At 45.3% G+C, this 14,605-nt stretch overlaps 1 protein-coding gene across 7 annotated transcripts in view; it reads right to left on the reverse strand.

Moving 5' to 3' along the window:
• Positions 1–14,605, reverse strand: part of disp1 (dispatched homolog 1 (Drosophila)) — a 741,843-nt gene that overhangs the window by 377,958 nt on the left and 349,280 nt on the right. Inside the window, exon 1 of one of the 7 annotated variants that reach the window (XM_072500255.1) lies at positions 3,499–3,711. The exons of the other annotated variants lie outside the window; for them this stretch is intronic. The gene's annotated coding sequence lies outside the window, so the exon portion shown is untranslated. Of the gene's footprint in view, positions 1–3,498; positions 3,712–14,605 lie in introns of those variants that run through there. 7 annotated transcript variants of the gene reach the window in all.

Below are 14,605 nucleotides of genomic sequence, written 5' to 3' on the forward strand. Positions count from 1 at the left end.
TAAAAAGGCCCATCTTGGTTCTCTGGGATTTTGTCTGAGTTGTTTCCTCGTATTTGAGGCCCCCCAAACCTCACCTCCCCATCAACATTCTGTGCCCCAGCCATGTCAACCATTCCCCCCACCCACCCCCATGAGCTCCGATAACCCCAATGCAACTGAATGACATCTCATGCCAAACTACCCACCACCCTTTGCCCTGAGACCCTCCATATCAAATCACCCCTTTTCACCATGGACAGGCCTCAGGAGCCATGTTGAGATGAAATAGAATAAAGTTCTAAATATCTATTATAGCTGTATTCATTTTAGAAAAGTCCCATTCATGAAAACGCATTCAAGTTTTTAACTCCCCTCAAGTATTGAATCCTTTATAAAAACAGACTTGTATTCATAACCCCATAACAAAGACAGTTAATTCTTCCGTGGGTGTCAATCAAACAATGAACCCAAGGCCCTCTGCTGGGATAATTATAGGTTGTGGAATTCAGCCAAACATTAAATAATGAAATAAAGGTAGCCCTTAAGGAAATGTCAATAACTAGCTATTGTAACTAAGGGAGCGGTTTTTAAAAAAACTTCTCACTAACACAGACAGTCCATCTTTTATGCTTTTAAGGGCTGGGGTTTTAATAACTTCAGAGCTTCAGAGTTCTATCAATCTTCTCCACCCTTCAAGAGTCTAATCTAAATATTTATAAATCCCACCATGCAGGTCAAGGCCCTTGCTACAACAAAAAATGGGGTCTGAACTCAATCCTGAGTTCACATTGCCCAGCTGAGTTCAGTTTTCCCTGGGAATAATGCCTCATCCCTTTCCCCCTCTCTCGGCAAAAATAAGATATCAAAAATGGAGTGTGGCTTTTACATCAATGTCCGTGGAGTCGCCATCACTCGGTGAAATTCTGGGCCTAAGTCTTTGCTAGAGCAATCTAAAAACTGATCTTGTTTCATACTGGTTTTGTATTCCTCTACTTCAAATGTCTATCTGCTCTTCCCTTAAAGGATGCAACAGTCTCCTGCAACTACTCTCCATGGCAAATCACTGCATGCTTCAAAAACAAACTATATTTTAGAAAATGAATCCCAATTCAGCTCCTTTGTGGGGACTTCTGGATAACAGTAAACCTAGTGATTCCTTTGGCTCTTTTTCAGCATTACCTTAAGTCATCAGGATGCCCAAGAATCTCAAGTGCTAGCAACACTTGCTATGGACAATGTGCATAGTCCCCACTGAAGGTCATTGTCACCCTCTTCACCCGAGAAATATATACATCATCACTACTTTAGTATCCCTAAAGCCTCTGTACTTTACTTAGAGGTTTCCTTGCAACACAATACTGACATCAATACCCTCCCCATAACCATTACATTGTAGAACCTTATAGCACAGAAGTAGGCTATTCAGTACATCCAGGCCCCTGCCGAATTGCTGAAAGAGCTATCTGACTATGCCCGTCCATCTTCTTTTCCTCCATAGTCCTGTAAATTTTTCACACTTTAAGTAATTATCTAATCTGTAATGCAGTGCATCCAGTTCCTGTCCTCAACAGCCCTCAATCTTATTTCATTTTCTTTGTTCATGGGATGTGGACCTTGCTGGGTAGGCCAGCGTTTATTGCCCATCCCTAATTGCCCTCTGGTGTGGGGTCATCTACAGTTTTGTTAGGAAGAAAGTTCGAGGATTTTGACCCAGTGACAGTGAAGGACAGTGACAGTACATTTCCAAGGCAGGGTGACATATGGCTTGGTGGGGAGCTTGCAGGTGGTGGTGTTCCCATGCATCTGCTGCCCTCGTCTACCCTTCTAGAGGGTAGAGGTCAGGGGTTTGGGAGACGCTGTCACAGCAGGCTTGGTGAACTGCTGCAGTACATCTTACCAATAGTAAACATTGCTGCCAGTGTGCATCGGTGGTGGAGGACATGAATGTTGAAGATGGTGGAAGAGGTGCCAAGCAAGCTGGCTGCTTTGTCCAGGATAGGGTTGGGCTCCTGGAGTGCTATTGGAGCTGAACTCATTTGGGCAAACTCCTTTCTTGTGCCTTATAGATGGTGAACAGGCTTTGGGGAGTCAGGAGACAAGTTACTTGACACATAATTTCTAGCCTTTGACCTGTTCTTGTAGCCACAGTATTTATATAACCGGTCCAGTTCAGTTTCTGGTCAGTGGCCAAATGACTCTGATGCACACTAGCCAGTTGTTAAAGAAATGGAAGTGGGAAATACATTCAATGAAGAACAGGGTGTTGGATCTCTCCTTTCTATTAGCAGTTCACACCAACTCCTGTGCCACTAATGCAGATTCTGATCCTAAATCACAAACCAACCGAGTAGTACATCCACTAGTAGTGACTAAATCCATCACAAATATCTGATCTCGGCCAGAGTAAGGCGTCAGTGCTCTTGCAACTACGAAAGGTAAAAAATCAACCAGGATTTTCACTCTGGTCCACATCCAGTGACTCAAGAGTGCACATTCAAAAGCAGGATGAAGGGGACAAGTATGACTGTGGTGCCTTCTGCAGTTGAATGATTTGCTAATGCTCATTGTTAAGGTTCGCTCCTGAAGACTGTAAAAACCGTACTCTAAGAACAATTACTTGACACAATTTCTAGCCTTTGACCTGTTCTTGTAGCCACAGTATTTATATAACCGGTCCAGTTCAGTTTCTGGTCAGTGGCCAAATGACTCTGATGCACACTAGCCAGTTGTTAAAGAAATGGAAGTGGGAAATACATTCAATGAAGAACAGGGTGTTGGATCTCTCCTTTCTATTAGCAGAGAAGACCACATTTTGAAATGAGAGTTGCCTTAAATGCTTCAAGATGAATAGAATTGGGCTTCATATATTTATTAATCAGTTAACACATTTGATGTTGAAGAGTCAAGAGTGAAAGCCACATCTTTTGTTTCTAAGTATAAGGCATAACATTTTACAGCAAATACTCACTGCAGGAATAAATATCTACCTTCAGCAACTGCTGGATATGGTGCAACACACACTGGCACACTGTTGGCCACAAATCAGTGCAAAGCAATAAAACGGCTAAAATATGGCTGCAGATCAGCAGCAGTGGAAGCCTGAGCTGGAAGAGGAAAAGCTAAAGACCCTTTCCAACATCTTCTCAAATAGAAAACCAACAATCTTGTTGAGATTAGCAAAAAGATGGAATCGGAAAACTTGCAACTCGAGCTTTTTTCTTATTTTTGAAATTTTATTCTGAAGATGGAATTCAGTAAAACTTCGAAAGCAAATCCATTTTTATTGCTTTTTCACAAATTGTATAGTGCCCATATCGTCAGGGCATGTCAAATATAGAAGGAAGTCATTTAAAAGAAAATAAGTCATGAATTTACACAACATAATCACATTATACTCTGAAGTAATTCTATTTAAATCAAATTTACATAGATCTTCAGCCTTCATATATTAAACATAGTAAATCTCAACAGTGCAAAATACAAGTTTCATAATCATAAAGCTGTGGTAGTTCCACTTACTGTAGTGTCTTGGATTGTACGCCAAGGAGTTAAACACTGGTGCTGAGTTTCCTGGGGTATCTTTTCACCCAGTTTAAATCCCTGCGGACCCTATTTTACAGCTCTGAACTCTGCACACACCCGTGCTCTTATAAACAGAATTGGTCTGCACTTTAAAAACGCAGTCCACAGCTTGGAAGCTGACAAACCAGAGCTGCAGCACATTGCCCGAGACCCACCACCCAGTAGAGAGTAGCTCCCGGCTTACAAGCTTGAATTACATGGACGATAACTGGCTCCCTGCCACTGGTCCCCTGCCATTTACTTCTATTTACATCCCTTTACTGGGAACTGACAACCCTCTGGTCAGACGAAGGAAATGTTTCTGGCGCTTTCAATAAATTAGAAGAATTTGATTTATTTTGCTCTCCTACAAAGTATGTGCATGAAAGCATGCAATGTTTTAATAAATAAAAATGAAGGAAGCATTCACTGTCACTTCAAAAAGAGATAAATTTGCTTTGAGAAATAGCCTGAATACAAAGCTGACTGGTCAAGAAGCTGAGCCCTTTCACCAACTCACATCTTCGGTGCGATCACCCTGGAAATCATGCAATTGTCAGCCTTTTGAATACCTCAACACCATTACCCAGCACATCAGCACACAAGCTTTTTCTGTGGCTGCCTCTTTATTTTAGAGCAGGGGCTCGTCAATGCTACAAAGGAAACACAACTTTAAACCAAAAATAAAACAAACTCTGACAGAAAAATATCTGGAAATTTACAGCTACTCTCAAAGTCCTTAAAAATAAATTGACCAATAATGGAAAGTCTGTGATTCCTAAATGTTTCCGTTGCACTCAAATAGAAGGTACCGAGTGAAAGAAAGGGGAGATTAGTGATGTTGAGTGAGTGAGGCGAGTGACCAAGTCAGGTGAGTGAGTAAAAGAGAAAGTAGGGGGTGGGGAGGAGGGCAACACTTCCCATGTGACCCCAACAAACTTTAATTTCCTTCTCTGACTCCCATTGTCAGATGGTCCTGTTAAATATTTACCCTTCCTAGATTACTAAAATGGGATGAAATAAGGTTCTTTGTTGTTGGGGGCCATTTACACAAGTCTGTGTTTCCAAGTAAAATTCTCATATCTTCACTGGATGAAGATTGCAGCCAGGATCGACAACAGGTTGGAACGGGTTTGCAGCCTTCTGGGAAACAACAACTTACTACGAGCAGTAAAACAATTCTTTTTCTCAGCTATTCAGCTTCTCTGCTGGAGGCTGCAGCTTATTTTTATTATTTGTCATCAGGGAGCGACAGGACAGGGATAGAGTTAGGCTTACTTCTACAGATAGATTCTTTGTCCAAAATTGCTGAAATTACCCTCGGGTGCACCATTCAGCTGATTTGATAAAGAGACAGTCCGGATCATATTGCGGTTAGCCAGATCGACAATTTTATGCAACACCTGTTTGCTCTTCTACACGTAGATATAATAGTTCCTTAAGCTCTTCACACAGAGCTCTAATACCTTGTTTACACAGCAGCTGCTGGATACTTCCTTTGGTTTTGCTGTGAATTGCAATGCAATGTGCAAACATGTATCACACCATCACTCCTGCTTGATTGTGGGAACTGAACTGAGTCAAACTGAGATGCACACAAAGAGGAATACATTCATACTTAGAGCTCACCCACCTCCGGACTCCCCAAAACAAATAATATAGTGCTGCAGCATTAACCTTTACCCTTCAAACATACATATTCTTTACAGTCATGTTAACGAGAGGAATAAATAAATACTTTATCTTAAAAGATATAAAAGCCAAGTTTAACTGGGTGACTCAGCAGGTAAATGCATCACCAGCTGGTAATGTCATACTCAGCTCTGCAGAGCAGAAATATCCCACCTTCCACCATTGATCTGTGCTATTCTAAGCTGGTGCAATGGTGGAGAACATAGAAACACAGAAGTTCCACATATCCTTTATTACAATTGGTCAACAAAAAATGATCAATTTCAGATTTTAAATAATTGATCTCGCATCCATTATTGTTTATGGAAGAGTGGGGAGGCGGTGGTGTAATGATATTGTCACTAGACGAGTAACCAAGAGACCCAGAGTAACGCTCTGGGGACCCAGGTTCAAATCCCACCACTGCAGATGGTGAAATTTGAAATCAATAAAAATATGGAATTAAAAGTCTAGCGATGACCATAAAACCATTGTAGATTGTCGCAAAAACACATCTGGATCACTAATATCCTTTGGCGAAAGAAATCAGCCATCCTTACCTGGTCTGGCCAACACGTGACTCCAGACCCACAGCAATGTGGGTGACTCTTAACTGCCCCCTCAAGGGCAATTAGGGATGGGCACAGTCTGCGATACCCACGTCTCATGAACAAATAAAAAAAGATCCAAACTTCCACCATCTTTGCTCTGTAAGATTGTTTCCTAGCTGGTTCTAATTTTTAAACTATACACTCAGGTCCTAGGCTCCCAAATTAGCAGAATTAGTTTCTCTTGATCAACCCTATCAGGTCCATTTGATATCTTTAAAATGTCAATCAAGTGATGACTTCGAAATTGCAAGGAATACAACCCTAGTTTGTGTAATCCCCCCTCTTAATTTAATGCTTGGAGTCTAGATATCATTCTGGTAAATCACGCTGCATTTCCTCCGAGACCAATATACCATAAATCATGATGTATATGTTGATACGGCATTCAAGGCAACTCCAATTTTAAAGCCACAAAAATCATGTCTTTGCATATACTCGGCATATAAATTGACATCTTCTTCAGCCACAACATGCCAATTTCATTGGCAGTCAGCCTCAATTTTCCTTCCCACAAATGTGCTTACAGTTGAAGCTGGGAGAAAGGGATCAAACAGGCAATATTAGCTGTGTTACGAAGGTCCACGGGAGTTTAAGATATGCCCACTCTGCAGGTGACATTTTAAAATGGCAACCAATCACATCCAATGAGATGCACCACGATCGATCAGGAGGTGATGATTTACTCTTAGACTCACCCGAGTTGAAGCACACTATGAGCACTGAGCACGTCATAACATTCAAGGCTATGAGCCATGTTATGGGCCAGGGTTTAGAGAACCACAAAGTGTATCATGGAGTACACCTGGCCCACAACTTTTAATAGATTGTGGTATGGGGAGCACGCGGCCCACTCTACAGGTGTGGTACAGCAGAAATGGAAAAGTATTTTTTAAAGCAAAACAATGTTTATTCTATGAACTCAAGTTAACCTTTTTAAAACATAGTGAACATCTTAGCAACCATTAATTCAAATACCACCCCCAAAGAATACAACACTAAGTAATCCTTTAAGCTTTCCTTTTAACATCCATAAGACTTAAAAACAAAACCTTAAACAGAAGCACATAGGGTTAAAGTCACTACTGAGAGCAGTTATTGGTTTTATTTTTTTTTTTAAATATTTTATTGAAAATTTTTGGTCAACCATCACAATACATTGTGTATCCTTTACACAATAATATAACAGTATAAATAACAATGACCTGCTTTATAAACAAAGAATAAATAATATATAACAAAAACGGAAACTAAAACTAAATGGCAACTGCCTTGTCTCAGATAAACACTCTCCAAAAATATGATTTAACAGTCCAATATACAATTATTTATAGCAACGACCTATACATATTATACATATATATTAACAACCCTGAGAGTCCTTCTGCTTCCTCCCCCCACCCTGGGCTGCTGCTGCTGCCTTCTTCTTTTCCATTCCCTCTATCTTTCTGTGAGGTATTCGACGAAAGGTTGCCACCGCTTGGCGAACCCCTGAGCCGATCCCCTTAGGACGAACTTAATCCGTTCCAGCTTTATAAACCCTGCCATGTCATTTATCCAGGTCTCCACCCCGGGGGCTTGGCTTCCTTCCACATCAACAGTATCCTGCGCCGGGCTACTAGGGACGCAAAGGCCAAAACATCGGCCTCTCTCGCCTCCTGCACTCCCGGCTCTTGTGCAACCCCAAATATAGCCAACCCCCAGCTTGGTTCGACCTGGACCCCCACTACTTTCGAAAGCACCTTTGTCACCCCCGCCCAAAACCCCTGTAGGGCCGGACATGACCAGAACATGTGGGTGTGGTTCGCTGGGCTTCTCGAGCATCTCGCACACCTATCCGCTACCCCAAAAAATTTACTGAGCCGTGCTCCAGTCATATGCGCCCTGTGTAACACCTTCAATTGAATCAGGCTTAGCCTGGCACACGAGGACGATGAGTTTACCCTACTTAGGGCATCCGCCCACAGCCCCTCCTCAATCTCCTCCCCCAGCTCTTCTTCCCATTTCCCTTTCAGCTCATCTACCATAATCTCCCCCTCGTCCCTCATTTCCCTATATATATCTGACACCTTACCGTCCCCCACCCATGTCTTTGAGATCACTCTGTCCTGCACCTCATGCGTCGGGAGCTGCGGGAATTCCCTCACCTGTTGCCTCGCAAAAGCCCTCAGTTGCATATACCGGAATGCATTCCCTTGGGGCAACCCATATTTCTCGGTCAGCGCTCCCAGACTTGCGAACTTCCCATCCACAAACAGATCTTTCAGTTGCGTTACTCCTGCTCTTTGCCATATTCCAAATCCCCCATCCATTCTCCCCGGGGCAAACCTATGGTTATTTCTTATCGGGGACCCCACCAAGGCTCCAGTCTTTCCCCTATGCCGTCTCCACTGTCCCCAAATTTTCAAAGTCGCCACCACCACCGGGCTTGTGGTGTATTTCTTCGGTGAGAACGGCAATGGGGCCGTCACCATAGCTTGTAGGCTAGTCCCCCTACAGGACGCCCTCTCCAATCTCTTCCACGCCGCTCCGTCCTCTTCTCCCATCCACTTACTCACCATTGAGATATTGGCGGCCCAGTAGTACTCACTTAGGCTCGGTAGTGCCAGCCCCCCCCTATCCCTACTACGCTGTAAGAATCCCTTCCTCACTCTCGGGGTCTTCCCGGCCCACACAAAACTCATGATACTCTTTTCGATCCTTTTGAAAAAAGCCTTCGTGATCACCACCGGAAGGCACTGAAACACAAAGAGGAATCTCGGGAGGACTACCATTTTAACCGCCTGCACCCTCCCTGCCAGTGACAGGGATACCATGTCCCATCTCTTGAAGTCCTCCTCCATTTGTTCCACCAATCGCGTTAAATTTAACCTATGCAATGTACCCCAATTCTTGGCTATCTGGATCCCAAAGTAACGAAAGTCCCTTGTTACCTTCCTCAGCGGAAAGTCCTCTATTTCTCTGCTCTGCTCCCCTGGATGCACCACAAACAACTCACTTTTCCCCATGTTCAGTTTATATCCTGAGAATTCTCCAAACTCCCGAAGTGTCCGCATTATCTCTGGCATCCCCTCCGCCGGGTCCGCTACATATAACAACAAATCATCCGCATACAGAGATACCCGGTGTTCTTCTCCTCCTCTAAGTACTCCCCTCCACTTCTTGGAACCCCTCAATGCTATTGCCAGGGGCTCAATCGCCAGTGCAAACAATAATGGGGACAGAGGGCATCCCTGCCTTGTCCCTCTATGGAGCCGAAAGTATGCAGATCCCCATCCATTTGTGACCACACTCGCCACTGGGGCCCTATACAACAGCTGCACCCATCCAACATACTCATCTCCAAAACCAAATCTCCTCAGCACCTCCCACAGATAATCCCACTCCACTCTATCAAATGCTTTCTCGGCATCCATCGCCACCACTATCTCCGCTTCCCCCTCTGGTGGGGGCATCATCATTACCCCTAGCAGCCTCCGGATATTCGTATTCAGCTGTCTCCCCTTCACAAACCCAGTTTGGTCCTCATGGACCACCCTTGGGACACAATCCTCTATCCTCATTGCCATTACCTTATCAGAATCTTAGCGTCTACATTTAGGAGGGAAATAGGTCTATGGGACCCGCTGGGTCCTTTTCCTTCTTTAGGAGAAGCGATATCGTTGCCTCTGACATAGTCGGGGGCAGCTGTCCCCTTTCCTTTGCCTCATTAAAGGTCCTCATCAGTATCGGGGCGAGCAAGTCCACATATTTCCTGTAAAATTCAACTGGGAATCCATCCGGTCCCGGAGCCTTCCCCGCCTGCATGCTCCTAATTCCTTTCACTACTTCCTCTATTTCAATCTGTGCTCCCAGTCCCACCCTTTCCTGCTCCTCCACCTTGGGAAATTCCAGCCGGTCCAGAAAGCCCATCATTCTCTCCCTCCCATCCGGGGGTTGAGCCTCGTATAATTTTTTATAAAATGCCTTGAACACTCCATTCACTCTCTCCGCTCCCCGCTCCATCTCTCCTTCTTCATCCCTCACTCCCCCTATTTCCCTCTTCCCCTTTTCCTCAATTGGTGGGCCAGCAACCTGCTCGCCTTCTCCCCATATTCGTACTGTACACCCTGTGCCTTCCTCCATTGTGCCTCTGCAAGTTGTCAGCAAGTCAAATTCTACGTGTAGCCTTTGCCTTTCACTGTACAGTCCCTCCTCCGGTGCCTCCGCATATTGCCTGTCCGCCCTCAGAAGTTCTTGCAGCAACCGCTCCCATTCCCTACTCTCCTGCTTCCCTTTATGTGCCCTTATTGATATCAGCTCCCCTCTAACCACTGCCTTCAGCGCCTCCCAGACCACTCCCACCTGGACCTCCCCATTATCATTGAGTTCCAAGTACTTTTCAATGCACCCCCTCACCCTTAGACACACACCCTCATCTGCCATTAGTCCCATGTCCATTCTCCAGGGTGGGCGCCCTTCTGTTTCCTCCCCTATCTCCAAGTCCACCCAATGCGGAGCGTGATCCGAAATGGCTATAGCCGTATACTCCGTTCCCCTCACCTTCGGGATCAACGCCCTTCCCAAAACAAAAAAGTCTATTCGCGAATAGACTTTGTGGACATAGGAGAAAAACAAAAACTCCTTACTCCTAGGTCTGCTAAATCTCCACGGGTCTACTCCTCCCATCTGCTCCATAAAATCTTTAAGCACCCTGCCGGCCTCCTTCCAGTCCTGGTTCCAACACCATATTGAAATCTCCCCCCATTACCAACTTTCCCACCTCGAGGTCCGGGATGCGTCCTAGCATACGCCTCATAAAATTGGCATCATCCCAGTTCGGGGCATATACGTTTACCAAAACCACCGTCTCCCCCTGTAGTTTGCCACTCACCATCACGTATCTGCCCCCGCTATCCGCCACTATAGTCTTTGCCTCAAACATTACCCGCTTCCCCACTAATATAGCCACCCCCCTGTTTTTCGCATCTAGCCCCGAATGGAACACCTGCCCCACCCAACCTTTGCGTAGTCTCACCTGGTCTATCAGTTTCAAGTGCGTTTCCTGTAACATAACCACGTCTGCCTTAAGTTTCTTAAGGTGTGCGAGTACCCGTGCCCTCTTTATCGGCCCGTTCAGCCCTCTCACGTTCCACGTGATCAGCCGGGTTGGGGGGCTTTTTACCCCCCCCCCTTGTCGATTAGCCATCCCCTTTTTCCAGCTCCTCACCCGGTTCCCACGTAGCTGTGTCCCCCCCAGGCGGTACCCCCCCTGCCCATCCCACCCCATGCCAGCTCCCCCCTCTCCCCAGCAGCAGCAGCCCAATAATTCCCCCCTCCCACCCCCCACCGCTAGATCCCCCACTAGCGTAGTTACACCCCCATGTTGCTCCCAGAAGTCAGCAAACTCTGGCCGACCTTGGCTTCCCCCCGTGACCTCGGCTCGCACCGTGCGACGCCCCCTCCTTCCTGCTTCCCTATTCCCGCCATGATTATCATAGCGCGGGAACCGAGCCTGCGCTTCCCCCTTGGCCCCGCCCCCAATGGCCAACGCCCCATCTCCTCCACCTCCTTTCCTCCCCCCACCACCTCCTGTGGAAGAGAGAAAAGTTACCACATCGCAGGATTAATAACATAAAACTCCTCTTTCCCCCCTTTTTACCCCCCTCTTCGCCCCCCATACTCGCCCCACCACTTTGTTTCAAACGTTCTTTTTTTTAATAACCCGCTCATTCCAATTTTTCTTCCACGATAAAAGTCCACGTCTCATCCGCCGTCTCAAAGTAGTGGTGCCTCCCTTGATATGTGACCCACAGTCTTGCCGGTTGCAGCATTCCGAATTTTATCTTCTTTTTGTGAAGCACCGCCTTGGCCCGATTAAAGCTCACCCTCCTTCTCACCACCTCCGCACTCCAGTCTTGGTATACGCGGATCACCGCGTTCTCCCACTTACTGCTCCGAGTTTTCTTTGCCCATCTAAGGACCATCTCTCTATCCTTAAAACGGAGGAATGTCACCACTATGGCTCTAGGAATTTCTCCTGCTCTCGGTCCTCGCGCCATCACTCGGTATGCTCCCTCCACCTCCAACGGACCCGCCAGGGCCTCCGCTCCCATTAACGAGTGCAGCATCGTGTTCACATATGCCCCGACGTCCGCTCCCTCCGCACCTTCAGGAAGGCCAAGAATCCTTAGGTTGTTCCTCCTCGCGTTGTTCTCCAGCGCCTCCAGCCTTTCCACACATCGTTTATGGTGTGCCTCGTGCATCTCCGTCTTCACCACCAGGCCCTGTATGTCGTCCTCATTCTCGGCAGCCTTTGCCTTCACGACCCGAAGCTCCCGCTCCTGGGTCTTTTGCTCCTCCTTTCGCCCTTCGATCGCCTGTAATATCGGGGCCAACAGCTCCTTCTTCATTTCCTTTTTGAGTTCTTCCACGCAGCGCCGCAGGAACTCTTGTTGGTCAGGGCCCCATATTAAACTGCCACCTTCCGACGCCATCTTGCTTTTTGCTTGCCTTCCTTGCCGCTGCTCTAAAGGATCCACCGCAATCCGGCCACCTTCCTCTCCTATTTTCATCCGTATCCAGGGGGGATTCCCTTCTGGTTCACCGCACAGTATTTTTAGCCGTTAAAATTGCCGTTGGGGCTCTTATTAAGAGCCCAAAAGTCCGTTCCACCGGGAGCTGCCGAAACGTGCGACTCAGCTGGTCATCGCCGCACCCGGAAGTCTTCAGTTATTGGTTTTAAATCACCAAAGGATCGATTTACAGTTTTTAGATTAGAGAGAGAGAGAGATTAAGACCCCTTCTGGCTGTGACTGCAGCTATCCAGCTCTGAAAACAAAACTAAAACACACCCTGCAGCAAAACAGCCTAAAACGAAAGTAAAAAGCTGACAGACTGCCCAGCTCCACCCACACTCTGACATCACTGATAAACACCCATTTCTTAAAGGTACATTTCTTAAACACCCATTTCTTAAAGGTATTCTCACTACAGATATTTATATGCACACCCATTTATAAACACCCATTTCTTAAAGGTACTCTCACATGACAGCCAAGTGCTGGCAAATGGAATTAGGTAGGCAGGTGCCTTTCATACGCTGAAGCTGACTCGATGGGCCGAAGGGCCTCTTCTGCACTGTATTATTCTGTTATTCTGTGATACACCATTCGAATAATTCTCCATTTGAATAATTTGAATATCTGTGGACTCAGGTCAAGCCACCTTTTTCTATGGATCCTGCTTCCACTAGTGTTGAACATTTTCTCTGAACTTCTATCCCTTTATTCTCAGTAATAATCTGAAATTCATGCCACCAAATGACTGACTCACCAACCAATGGAGGTAGTTTCTCCCAAGTTGTTTTCACCAAAACACTCAATTTTGAACACTTCACGGAGATCTCTAAGCTCTAATAAAAGAAGTTGCAAATCTTCTGTTTTCAAGTGAGAGAGCTATACCTCCACCACACATTGGAAAATACTGATCATACGGGATTTGACAGTATCTGGGTTACTGTTAAAACTGGCTTGGAGTGGTTAGGGTGAATGGGTGTGGAAATGGAATCCTAAGTTTTAAAATGGTGAATTACCAATTGAAAAAGAAAAACTGAAAAGGTAGACGGGATTGTCAGAGAACAGGATTGTGGATAGCTCAGGATGGGCCAAATGGACTTATGTGCTGTAAAATGTTATACTTCTAGAAGCGCTTTTAAAGGTCTTACGCTGACTGAAAAGACAAAAAAGCTAAACAGACATTAAATGGACACAGAAGAAAACGTAAAACCACGTTGACTGCTGATATTTAATTCTCCATTGTGAACAGCGTTCTACCAGCAGATTTGTATTTTGATCAGCATTTCCTGTTGAATTAGTTGAAGTTTGGGAAGCGTAATAAATCTCCCTGCCACAACAAGAGCCCAATTTCACTGCAACTGTTGCCAAAGTGTCTCTGCCATCAACAAGCTTCGTCAGGACTGTGATGGAATACACACCACTTGCCTGGGAGGCAACAGCTGTAACTCTCAGGAGGCACAACACCATCTGTAGTACAAATCGCTTTGTTTGATCGGTACCCCTGCCAATGGAGTTGACGTCCACCCCCTCCATCACTGACATCTTGCGGCTGCTGTGTATTCTAGCTACAGATGCACTGAAGCAACTCTATTTTAACTGTACCTCCCTCCTGCGACCACCATCTGTGGAGTTGTTGCTCCTCCTGTGTACACTAGGATGTCAGCAAATTTTCAAATGAGTTGCACGAGAAGATTAGTATATTTTCATCTTTGCATTTGGATCATGTTGGCAAGGCTTCCCATCCCACGATGCCTTGAGAAAGGGATGGTGGATATTCTATTTGTAGAGCTTGCTGCAAGAATGACAAAAAACAGCAATCCCGTTGGCAACACCATCACCTCTAAGTCACACATCAGCCTGATGTCAACATTGTGGAATCTCCTACTTTACACCATCATGGGAGAACCATCACCACAAGCTCTTCAAATAGAACATCCACCATCAGTTTCCCAAGGTATCATAGGATGGGAATAAATGTAGCCTTGCCAACATGATCCATATGTAAAGATGAAAATATACTAATCTTCTCGTGCAGCTCATTTGAAAATTTTCTGAATCCTAGAGTCCATTCAAAGAACACAACAGCAAGCAAGTTAACACATTATCCCGGTTTTACTTTAATGTATACCTGGAGTCAGAAATTCAATATTTCTCTCAATGTGGTCTACTTCTAATACTATATCAATGCATCAATTTATTTTATATTAATAATCCCATCAATCTTAATTT

This window comes from Scyliorhinus torazame, chromosome 4, assembly GCF_047496885.1.
Source record: "Scyliorhinus torazame isolate Kashiwa2021f chromosome 4, sScyTor2.1, whole genome shotgun sequence".
Taxonomy (NCBI): Eukaryota; Metazoa; Chordata; class Chondrichthyes; order Carcharhiniformes; family Scyliorhinidae; genus Scyliorhinus; species Scyliorhinus torazame.